Source organism: Ornithorhynchus anatinus, chromosome 1 (assembly GCF_004115215.2).
Source record: "Ornithorhynchus anatinus isolate Pmale09 chromosome 1, mOrnAna1.pri.v4, whole genome shotgun sequence".
Taxonomy (NCBI): domain Eukaryota; kingdom Metazoa; phylum Chordata; class Mammalia; order Monotremata; family Ornithorhynchidae; genus Ornithorhynchus; species Ornithorhynchus anatinus.
This window is the reverse complement of record NC_041728.1, coordinates 85149407-85162116: the sequence shown is the minus strand read 5'-3', so window position 1 is coordinate 85162116 and position 12710 is coordinate 85149407. Positions and strand designations below refer to the sequence as shown.

The window sequence follows — 12710 nt, the reverse complement described above, 5'->3', positions numbered from 1 at the left end:
GGGCTCACAGTCTGATCGGGGGAGACAGATGGCAGAGCAAAACAGAACGAAACAAAAAGAAGACAATATTATCATGATAAATAGAATCAAGGGGATGTACACCTCAGTAACAAAATAAATAGGGTAATAATCATAAGCATGCCATAAATCAACTCCTTCAACTGGGTGGAGCACAATCAGATACAATCAAACCTACCTTAGGCAGTGCGTACCTATCATGTACTCCTTTACGGGTCTGTTGAATTAAACAGCCTCCTTCCAAATGGAGGACCCGAAGGGGTAGCACAAATAGTGTGTGATTTGGCTGTTCACCTCTTACTTTTCTCAAGTGCTGGGGCACTGGGTTAAGGGAACAGTTGATGTTAAAGAAACAAGTGCTTTTTTCAGATTATCTCCATTAGCCACAGTTGAGGAATGCCCCAAAAGAAGCAATGAGAATGAGAGGAGAGTAGGTGTTCCTTATTTTTTCGTTTTCATTTTATTCAACAATAGTAATAATAATATAATATAAACAATAACAATAATAATATCAGTCAATTGTTAAGTAAGTAGAAGGCAAAATGAAGAATGTTCGATAGTACATCAGTAATCAGTGACTTGACCAAGGATTACACAGTGGGCCTGAGATGGAGCTGGGTCTCAAATCAAGGTCTCTTGGCTTTCAGTCCCGTGTTCTTTCTACTAGATTAGGGTGAAGAAATGGAACATGGAAAATCAGCACCTCCAGGAGAACCTTTTAAAAATAATTTCAACCAGGATTGCTCCTCTCTTTTACTTATTTAACTGTTTTTTAGTGACCTTCTCCTTTCTTCATTCCAGGCTACTGCTTTCTCCAAATTTATTTTCTTGATTCGTAAAATGTAATTTCAGCCCAACTAATCAATGGTATTTATTGAGCACTTACTGTGTGGAGAACACTGTACTAAACACTTGGGTTGGTAGACACAGTCCCTGCCCACAACAGACTTGTAGTCTAGACCAAACCGTAGTGATACAAACAATTCACTACTATGTCTATGATAGGGCAAAAGGCTGCTTGGAGAAATGGTGTTATGGTTGCCCTCCTTGACATTTATTTTAATGATTACCAATGTACTAATAACCCTCACTTTGCCGTTTACTTCCTTAACTTTCCCTGTGATCACCAATTATGGAACAATTACACGTGAATTGATCCCAACCCGTCTTGTATATGCTACTGTTTTGGGCTTAATAATAGTGGTATTTGTTAAGTGCTTACTATGTGCCAGGCACTGTACTAAGGCTGGGGTGGATACAAGTAAATTGTGTTGAACCTAGTCCCTTCCCCTTTTGGGGGTCACAGTCTCAATCCTCATTTTACAGATGTGGTAACTGAGGCATAGAGAAGTAAAGTGACTTGCCCAAGACCACACAGCAGGCAAATGGTAGAGCTGGGAGTGGAACCCATGACTTTCTGACTCCAGACCTGTGATCTATGCACTACTGCTTCTCAACTTACACAACTTCCCACCTGTTGGGTGAGGAGTCCTTTGGAGTGCATGTCCTTGAGTGCTTTTTAACTCTACTATACTCTTCCAGAATTTAGTACAATACTCTGCCCGCTGCAGATGTCAATAAGTACTAATTTTTTAATGATAGTTGTTCAGTGCTTACTATGTGCCACACACTATACTAAGTGCTGGGCTAGATACAATAAGCTAATCAGGTTAGACACAGTCCATATAATAATAATTATGGTATTTGTTAAGCGCTTACTATGTACAGAGCACTGTTCTAAGCGCTGGGGTAGATAACAGGGTAATCAGATTGTCCCATGTGGGGGTCACATTTTTTAATCCCCATTTTTACAGATGAGGTAACTGAGGCACAGAGAAGTTAAGTGACTTGCCCAAGGTCACACAGCAGCAAGTGGCGGAGCCGGGATTAGAACCCATGACCTCTGACTCCCAAGCCCGTGCTCTTTCCACTAAGCCACGCTGCTTCTCTGGGCTCACCCTCTTAATGCCCATTTAACAGATAGCGTAACTGAGAAGTTAAGTGACTTGCCCAAGGTCACACAGCAGACGAGTGGAGGAGATAGGAGTAGAACACAGGTTTCCTGACTCCCAGGCCCGTGGTCTTTCCACTAGGCCACACTGCTACTATTGATAGGTGTTACCCTTTCTTTGGAATCTACCACCTTCAAATCAATCAATAGTATTTAATGAGCGCTTACAGTGTGTCAAACACTGTACTAGCCACTTGGGAGAGAACAATATAGAAGAGTTAGTTGTTAGGTTCTGTGACCAAATATCAGTAGATAGCTCCCTTGTCCAGTTACTGTGAAATCTGAGGTACAGTAATTGCAGGCGTGCCCTGCATAAATTCTTCATGATTTTTTAACTTTGGTCATGTCTAATCTGGTCTGGATTTTAAGATCCTTTTTTTCACGGTATTTGTTAAGTACTTACTACGTACCAGACACTATCCTAAGCACTGGGTAGGTACAAGCTAATCAAGTTGTAATAATAATAATGTTGGTATTTGTTAAGCGCTTACTATGTGCAGAGCACTGTTCTAAGTGCTGGGGTAGATACAGGGTAATCAGATTGTCCCATATGAGGCTCACCGTCTTCATCCCCATTGTACAGATGAGGTCACTGAGGCAAAGAGAAGTACACAGTCCATGTCCCACGTGAGGCTCTCTGTTTTACAGATGAGGTCATTGAAACACAGAGAAGTTAAGTGACTTGCCCAAGGTCACACAGCAGACAAGTGGTGGAGCCGGAATTAGAACCTAGGTCTTCTGGCTCCCATGCCCGGGCTCTATCTACTAGGCCAAGCTGCTTCTGCTTTCTAATTTACATAATGCTTTAGTTTAGGGATTTCATTTTGGGGGTGCACACTAGGAACTTTAATTTAACAGGTAGAGTTTGGGAGTTAGAAATGCACTTTTTGGATCACTCTTAAATTCAACCTACTGCTATGTTCTGAAAAGAAAGAATCATTTAGCAAGTGATATAAAATATGTCCTTGTAAAATATGTCAACTTAAGTTTATCTGGAGTCAGAATTCTGACTATATGATTATTTTGAAACTGCTTCCTAGGTCCTATCTGCTTACTTAATCAATGAAGTTTTTATTGCTGTGTTGTTAGCCCTGCAGAATAAATAAAGAACAAAAAAATGGTGAACTTGTTTCTGTTCTTCCCCATTTAACAGGTGATTTATCTTCTAAATTCTGATGGGAAAATATGTAGAAATATTGCTGATGGAGTGGGCACATGAATCCCGAAGGCTTTTCGGATTATTGGTGGTTTGTGACATCATTCACTGATTAAGTAAACCACTTTGGATCAGAGTCAGCATTCTTCCAGTCTTTGTTGATCTGGCGTCTACATGGCACCACTATTACTGGGACTTTATCACCTTCTACTTCTCTCATCTCTTAACTGTAGGTTCCCAATAGATCTATTCTGAGTCCCCTACTCTTTTCGCTCTACCCCTACTTTCTCAATCAGTAGCATTTATGGAGACCTACTATTGTTAATGTTGTTGTTGTTGTTGTTGTTAATGGTATTTGTTAAGGCACTCACTATGTGCCAGGCGCTGTTCTAAGCGCTGGGCTAGATAGAAGGTAATCCGGTGGGACACAATCCCTCTACCTCATAGGATTTATGGTCTTAATCCCCATTTTACAGCTGAGGTAACTGGAGCCCAAGGAAGTAAAGTGACTTGCCCAAGGTCACACAGCAGACAAGTGGCGGAGCTGGTATTAGAACCCATGACTTTCTGACTCCCTGGGCTGTGCTCTACATATCCACTAGGCCACACTGCTTCTCCTACTCCTACTTAGTGCAGAACTTTGTACTAGGTGCTTAGAAGAGGGCAAAATCCCAGCCTTAAAGGATCTTACAGACTTATTGAAAACAGACACTTAAATTACAGACAGGGAGAGTATATGTAGTTTTTGAGATATCCGTATCTCTGTGAGTCAGTTCCCTCATCTGCAAAGTGGAGACTCAATACCTCTTCTCTCCCACTTAGGCAATGAGCCTCATGTGGGATTTGATGATCTCTTATCTACCTCAGCGCTCTGTACTGTCTTTGACATGTAGTAAGCACTTAATAATAATAATAATAATGTTGGTATTTGTTAAGCGCTTCCTATGTGCCGAGCACTGTTCTAAGCGCTGGGGTAGACACGGGGAATCAGGTTGTCCCACGTGGGGCTCACAGTCTTACTCCCCATTTTACAGATGAGGTAACTCAGGCACAGAGAAGTGAGGTGACTTAATGCATACAGCCATTGTTAAGCAATGATATGGGTAAAAGTAAAAAGAGATGGTTCTTCTTCATCTGGTAGAGGTAGTAAAATGAATAGGGCAACTATAAATTGTTTAAGCCAAGCATAACTTTTGTGGGTATTATCAATTTTTGAAAATTGTTTGGAAAACTGTTCTAACCACGAGTTTACATAGCCTTGAAGTTCACACAAAAAGATCATAGGCTACATTTTTCTTAGAACTAGCGTATTAAGCTTCCTGGCTACCAGTCTACATAAATAGTTGAAGAGTCCTCTTGTAAATTATTATTGGATTGTTATCAATGGTTGCTGGCAGATGACTATTTGAAAAGTTGAATCAATACTTTCTGTTGCTCATGTATGAGACTGTGGCTCTAATGTCAAAGCTCAGTATTCCAGGTAAAAATTCCAAAAAGTACTGAGTGCTTTTAAAATTAGAATTTTTTCTAACCAGCCAATCAATATATCATATTTATTGAGACCTTACCGTGTACAGACCACTGTACTAAGCGCTTGGGAGAGTGCAGTATAACAATATAACAGACACAGTCCCTTCCCACAGTGAGCTTACAGTCTATTCGAGGAGACAGACATTAATATAAACTACAGATACATACATAAGTGCTCTGGGACTGAGATGGGAGTGAGTAAAGGGAGCAAATGAGCGCCGCAGAAAGGAGTGGGAGAAAAGGAATTGAGGCCCTAGTCAGGGAAGGCCTTTTTGAGGAAATGTGCCTTCAGTACGGCTTTGGAGGTGGGGAGAGTAACTGTCTGTAGGATATGAAGTGGGAGGGCGTTTCCAGTCAGAGGCAGGACATGGGCGATAGGTGGGTGGCGAGACAGACGAGATCGAGGTACAGTGAGTAAGTTGACATTAGAAGAACAGAGTGCAGTCTGTGTTGTAGTAAGAATCAGAGAGGTAAGGAAGGCGGGGGCAAGGTGATTGAGTGCTTCAAAACCTATGGTAAGGATTTTCTGGTTAATGGAGAGGTGGATGGACAACCACTATAGGTTCTTGAGAAGAAGGGAAACGTAGACTGAACGTTTGTAGAAAAATGATCTGAGCAGCAGAGAGAAGTATGCACTGGAGTTGGGAGAGACAGGAGGCAGGGAGGTCAGCAAGGAGGCTGACACAGTAATCAAGATGGGATGATAAGTGATTGAATTAATGTGGCAGCAGTTAGGATGAAGAGGAAAGGGCGAATTTTAGGGATGTTGTGAAGGTTGAACGGACAAGATTGAATGACAGATTGAATAGGTGGGTTGCATTAGAGAGATGAGGCAGGGATAACACCATGGTTTGGGGCTTGTGAAACAGGAAGGATGATGGTGCTATCTACAGTGATGGGGAAATCAGGGAAAGGATAGGGTTTGGGTGGGAAGATAAGGAGTTCTGTTTTGGTCATGTTAAATTTGAGATGACAGCAGGACATCCAAGTAGAGATGACTTGAAGGCAGGAGTAAATGAGAGACTGTAGAGAGGGAGAGAGATCAGGCCTGGAGATGTAGATTTGGGAATCACCTGCATAGAGGTGGTAGTTAAAGCCATGGGAGCGAATGAATTCTTCAAGGGAGTGGGTGTAGATGGAGAATAGAAGGGGACCCAGAACTGAATGTTGAGGGACACCTGCAGTTTGGGAGTAAGAGTCAGAGGAGGAGCCCATGAAAGAGACTGAGAATGAGATGCCAGAGAGATAGGAGGAGAACCAAGACAGGATCGTGTCAGTGAAGCCAAGGTTGGATAATGTTTCCAGTAGAAGGGGGTGGTCTATAGGCAACTGAGAGGTTGAGGAGGATTAGGATAGAGTAAATAATAAAATAATGTTGGTATTTGTTAAGCACTTACTATGTGCAGAGCACTGTTCTAAGCGCTGGGGTAGATACAGGGTAATCAGGTTGTCCCAAATGAGGCTCACAGTTAATCCCCATTTTACAGATGAGGTAACTGAGGCACAGAGAAGTTAAGTGACTTGCCCACAGTCACATAGCTGACAAGTGGCATAGGCGGGATTCGAACTCATGACCTCTGACTCCCAAGCCCAGGCTCTTTCCACTAGGCCACGCCATTCATTGTATTTGGTCAGTGGAAGATCATATGTGACCCTTGAGAAAGCAGTTTCTGTGAAGTGAGAAGGACAGAAGCCAGGTTGGAAGGGATCAAAGAGAGAATTGGAGGTGAGGAACTTGGGACACTGGATGTAGACAACTTGCTCAAGAAGTCTGGAGAGGAATGGTAGGAGGGAGATGGGGCGGTAACTTGAGGGAGCCGTGGGGTCAAGAGAGGGATTTTTTAATAATAATGGTGGTATTTGTTAAGCGCTTACTATGTGCAGAGCACTGTTCTAAGCGCTGGGCTAGATACAGGGTAATCAGGTTGTCCCAGGTGAGGCTCACAATCTTAATCCCCATTTTACAGATGAGGTAACTGAGGCACAGAGAATTTAAGTGACTTGCCCACAGTCACACAGCTGACAAGTGGCAGAGCCGGGATTCAAACCCATGACCTCTGACTCCCAAGCCCGGGCTCTTTCCACTGAGCCATGCTCGCTAGGGAAGCCATGAGCACGTCTGAAAGCAGTGGGGAAGGAGCCATTGGAGAGAGAACAGTTGAAGATAGGTCAAAGAGGAAAAATAGTCATTTTATTATTTTTACTATTGTGATAGTTATTGCTACTTAATAATACTTATGAAATTCCTTTCAAGTTCATTGTATTATCATGCGAATTAGAAAGAGCAGATATAATTAAGAGATTTTCCTGAAATAGAGTCCTCAACTGCAAAACTGTGGGCTTCGGGAATGATCTAATCTCGTTGCTTATTCATTAAAGAAAAGAAGTTAATATTAACTACCTGGGTTTTTCAGTTACTTATTGGTAACTTTAGATCCACAGTAAGGGGTTTTTCATCCAAAACACTCTTTGGACTGAGAATCCCAGACTAGAAGGATTCAGATGAAAATTTGACATTTGAATTTTTGAAATTTCTCTTTTATATGGGTTTGAAAAACAAGAGTAAAATGGATACTTTCCCTAGTATTCTGCTGTTTCTTTGTTAGAAAAGTCTTCTAATGCTAAATCATTTTTTCTCTAGGAATCTGTACTGAATGAGGTTTCCACACACTTATTAAGTGTACTTAGAGGTTTGAAAGAGTCAACAAACATAAAAAAACTATGCTAGCATAAAACCTTTTTCCAACGACATGAGTTTCCTTCATGCCACTAAAACTATTTTTGAAATACTTTCTCCTGAATGTGGTTTAACTAGAAAAATGTTATGCATAAAACAACCTATTCCATGAAAAAACTATATTTTGGCTATACAAATAGGAATCTTGATACTTTTTCTATTTTTAATAGTTAGAAATCAGATGGAGGGAAAAAATTCTATCACTTTCCTAACATAAAATGGCATGGACTCATTTCATCCTTCAGGGAATACAATTTGTCCATTAGTCAGTCAAGTATTAGCTAGTTTGAGCAGAAGAAAACAACCGTGCCTTCATTCAGGCAAGAGAACGATTTGAGGAGACTTTAAAAAAGGCAGATTTGTGTGTGCCAAGTGGAAAGACAAAGCATTTGCTTTGGGGATGGGTGAGGGACATGATTGCTAACCTTCAGTGATCAAGTTTGTTCCCCAAAATGATTATAATAAAATGCATGAAAAAAACTTCCTTAAAGTTAAAAACAGGTTTTTCAGAATACTAAAGCTATCTCCAGGGTTTAGGATGCACAGATGTGGGAGAAGGAGGGAGAGAGGAGAAAAGTGTAGGGGCAGCTGACAGTTTATTAAATTCAATTAAAAAATTGAGAAACATATTTTATTGGACTTTAATTTCCCAGAATTTGGATTGTAAAACCGAAAACCCTAAAATGCCTTTGTACTTTGACCAGATTCAGTCTTCAAGACTGTAAAAGTGGGAATGGGAGAGGGGGTGATGGAAATGGTTTGGCCGGAGTCCCGAAGGGATCAAAAAAGTCCACCCAATTGTGTCTAGTTCTGGTCCACACAACTTTAGAAGAACATTAATAGAGCTGGAGAAGGTTTCATAAATGGGGCAACCAAGATCATCAAGGGATGGAGAGTCTTCTGTATGATTTAAAGGCACTTGTATTTGAATGATTTTCTTTCACCTGCTTCTCTTCATTGTCTGGGAATGAGAACAAGTCAAACAATCAATCATATTTACTGAGCATCTACTGTGTGCAGACCACTGAACTAAGCGCTTTTGGAGATTACCATATAGCAAAGTTGGAAGATACATTCCCTGCCCACAACAAGTTTACAGCCTAAAGGGCTAGGCAGACATGACTATAATAATAATAATAATGATGGCATTTGTTAAGCACTTGCTATGTGTGAAGCACTGTTCTAAGAGCTGGGTATAAATAGAACAGTGCTTGGCACATAGTAAGCACTTAACAAATACCAACATAATCATAATTATTATTATTATTATTAAATAAAAGAGGGCTAGGTACATAAGTACAGTCAGAAGCTGATATGAGTTAAATGCGAAACAAAAGTTAAAACAGGCATAAGATTAAAGAATAAAGAATGTATCAGTGCTTTGCAGTTTTTTAAAGGTTCAGCCAGTATAAAAATGTAGAACTGCTTGGACCATGTCACCAACCCACAGGAGTAAGTTTGGTTTGCCCCTGTTTGAGGATTTTAACTAGATTTGCCAAGTAAAGGCCGAAGGAGAGAAATCCTGAAGTACGTTTCTAGACCCTAAAGTGGTCATACACTCCAATTTGCACCGAACCATTATCCTAAAATAAATGAATAGATTGTATATAACCCTGATTTGTTTGTCACAACCACACTGTGCTCCCCCCAAAGTTCCTAAATGGCACAGAATAAATAATGTTAGTATTTGTTAAGCGCTTACTATGTGCAGAGCACTGTTCTAAGCGCTGGGGTAGATACAGGGTAATCAAGTTGTCCCACATGAGGCTCACAGTCTTAATCCCCATTTTACAGATGAGGGAACTGAGGCACAGAGAAGTTAAGTGACTGGCCCAAAGTCACACAGCTGCCAAGTGGCAGAGTCGGGATACGAACCCATAACCTCTGGCTCCCAAGCCGGGTCTCTTTCCACTGAGCCAAGTTGCCTTTTCAATCCTCACAGAACCTGGTGCTTAGAAAGTGTGTCCAGGGAAAAGCCAATTATTGAAAGGTTTTAGTAAACCATGACCAAAGTCCGTAATAAAAGCATCTTATGAATTCAGGTGACCAGCATTCTCTCCCTCCCTACCTGGAATAAGACACTGAGGTGGCTGCTGCTTCTGCCACGGTGGCCACGGTGGAGAATGGCAGCCCTCCCTGAACTGGCTCACTCTGGGCTGGGCCACCAGGTCTGCCGCTGCCCCCAGAGAGAAGGAGGAGGAAAGGGAGGAAGAGGTAGTTGAACAATTGCTTCCTCGTCCCCCTGCGCCTTTTCCTCCTCTTCTACTTCCTCATCCTCCTTCTCCTTCTCCTCCTCCTCCTCTCAGTGGATAGAGCACAGGCCTGGGAGTCAGAAGAATCTGGGTTCTAATTGCGGCCTTTCCACTTGTCAGCTGTGTGACCTTGGGCAAGTCACTTAACTTTTCTGTGCCTCAGTTACCTCATCTATAAAATGGGGATTAAGGCTCTGAGCCCCCTGTGGGACATGGACTGTGTCCAACCTGATTAGTTCGTATCTACCCCAATGCTTAGAACAGTGCTTGACACATAGTAAGCGCTTAACAAATACTGTTTAGACTGTGAGCCCGTTATTGAGCAGGGCTTGTCTCTGTTGCCGAATTGTACACTCCAAGCACTTAGTACAGTGCTCCGCACATAGTAAACGCTCAATAAATACTATTGAATGAATGATTGAAATACCATCATCATTGTTATTATTCCCATTACCTCAGCTTTTCAGGTCATGGGATAGAATCCCAAATTTATGACTATCCTGCGTGATTCCTGGTCAGATTGCCTGCCTCATATCCACCTCCTTCTCCTCCCTTCTCCACCCTAAGGAAACTGATGTTAATCTGTCAGACAGCTTGCCAGACTTTCCACATGTCCCAGCCACCTACCCTTTCCCCTCAGCCATGTTGAAAATTTCTGGGAAAACCCAAGTCCTGTCAGATTGCCAATGCAAATCAAGAGCATTTGTATATTTTTAATGAAGCAGCAGGAAGAACTAAATAAATTACTCAAAAAGAGAAATGGTCTCTACAGGGGAGCTCGTAAGCTGACAAGGACCAGCAAAAACATTCCATTATATATCTTCTAAGGCCTTAAGATAGTGCATTACATTGCATTCATTCATTCAATCGTATTTATTGAGCGCTTACTGTGTGCAGAGTACTGTAGTAAACGCTTGGATTGTATAGTTCAGCAACAGAATTGCATTCAGTGGGTGTTTATTAAATACCATAATTACTACTAAGATAAGGAAGAACTAGCATATCCATCTTTCCGCCCGACATCCTTGACAGATGTGTCGATCTGTCGGTCAATCATTCAATTAAATAGCATATTTTGAGCTTCTACTGTTAGCAGAGCACTATATTCTATTGGTCAAGCCAAGCCAGTAAATCAGATGTGGTTAAAGAGGAATGGGTAGAAGAGTTCTGCTGTGAGAATTTCATGATTTTTGTGTTTGCTTCTATCCCATAAGTAAAATGTCCAGATTCTGATGGTAGATTTTGGAATTTAATGTTTTAAACTATTCAAGTTCAAAGTTGATTTCCCTTTTTTTGACATAAGCCTTTCTGCTTCAGTTTCATACATCCTAAAACAACATTTTTTTTCCGAGAACCTACAGCAATAGCCTCCAGGCTAGACATATGTGCAGATTAGTACTTCTAAATTAAGCCAAAGTATGAATTTCTTTGGCCGCATCTCCTGCCTCTGGCTGGTTAATCACAGCACATAATTCAGAAGGCAATTAAACAGCATACTGCTCCCTTGATCATCAAAACACAACTGTATTTGAATCCTTAATTCTGATAGTTATCTGTTTGGGAATGACTTTATTTTCTGAACCGCTGCGTTACATGATCAACGCTGAATTCACTAGTCAGGAAGGGTGTGCCCCAAAAATCTCTGAACATGATTCTTCTGCAATTCCCCCCTGGAACACGTTCAATTTCAGAAGTCAAAATATATCAGTTAAACTCTTGGCATAAGTGCTACGCTGCCCTGAAAAGTCTGAATTGGGAAAGAAGGGGAGAAGAAAAAAAAGCAAACCTCTATCTTGAAACAAGGGTGATGTGGTTGCAGTTTGAATCTAAATCAAAAGTTACTGATTTGATTTTCTTGGTTCATTTTTGGGTTGGGGGGTGGATCTGTGTATTCTTTTGAACGTTAGATACAAAGATCTGTTTATTTTCGTTGGTATCCAGTGACCAAACCCTTGAACACGTTTGTGAGCACTGCCTAATGGAATTTCCTTCTCCCTCTCCCTTTCCTTGTTTTCTTTTTTTTTTAAATTATCCCAGACTATTTCCGAACTGGCTGCTTTTTCCCACACGGATTGGGACGGCGGGAGGAGGGACGATTCCGGAGGTCCCCGAAAAAGGAGGATGGTTCCATTCATTCAATCGTATTTATTGAGAGCTTACTCTGTGCAGAGCAGTGTGGCTCAGTGGAAAGAGCCCGGGCTTGGGAGTCAGAGGTCATGGGTTTGAATCCCGGCTCTACCACTTGTCAACTGTGTGACTATGGGCAAGTCACTTCACTTCTCTGGGCCTCCGTTACCTCATCTGTAAAATGAGGATTAAGACTGTGAAACTCACATGGGACAACCTCATTATCTTGTATCTACCCCAGCGCTTAGAACAGTGCTCTGCACAGAGTAAGCGCTTACCAAATACCAACATTATTAAATGCTTGGAAAGTACAATTTGGCAACAGATGGAGACAATCCCTACCCCACAACGGGCTCACAGTCTAGAAGGGGGGGAGACAGACATCAAAACCAGTAAACAGGCATCAAGAGCATCAATATAAATAAATAGAATTAGAGATGTATACACATCATTCATAAAATAAATAGAATAATAAATATGTACATATATACACAAGTGCTGTGGGGCGGGGTGGCACCTCCACCCAAACCCTCCGGGAGTCTGGGGCGGCCGGGGGAGTCTCAAGGAGGGGATAAAGGAGAGAAAAAAAGAAAGGGAAAGGAGAGAAAAAGAAAGGGAAAGGAGAGAAAAAGAAAGGGAAAGGAGAAGTCCAGGGAGGGGGAGAGAAGGAATGGGTCAGATGGGGATAGCTCGCTGTGGGCAGGGATTGTCTCTCTTTATTGCTGTATTGTAATGATGGTATTTGTTAAGCACTTACTATGTGCCAAGCACTGTTCTAAACGCTTGGGGTGGGGGCGGGGGGGGATACAAGGTAATCAGGCTGTCCCACTTGGGGCTCACAATCTTCATGCCCATTTTACAGATGCGGGAACTGAGGCC

At 41.7% G+C, this 12710-nt stretch overlaps 1 long non-coding RNA gene across 1 annotated transcript in view; it reads left to right on the top strand.

Annotated features, from left to right (window-relative positions):
• The window catches only part of LOC114813000, a 33411-nt gene extending 21520 nt beyond the window's left edge, over positions 1-11891 (top strand). The window contains exon 3 of the long non-coding RNA XR_003760661.2: positions 11742-11891. This is a non-coding gene — a long non-coding RNA (uncharacterized LOC114813000). The remainder of the gene's footprint in view (positions 1-11741) is intronic.
• The last annotated feature ends 819 nt before the right edge of the window (positions 11892-12710 follow it).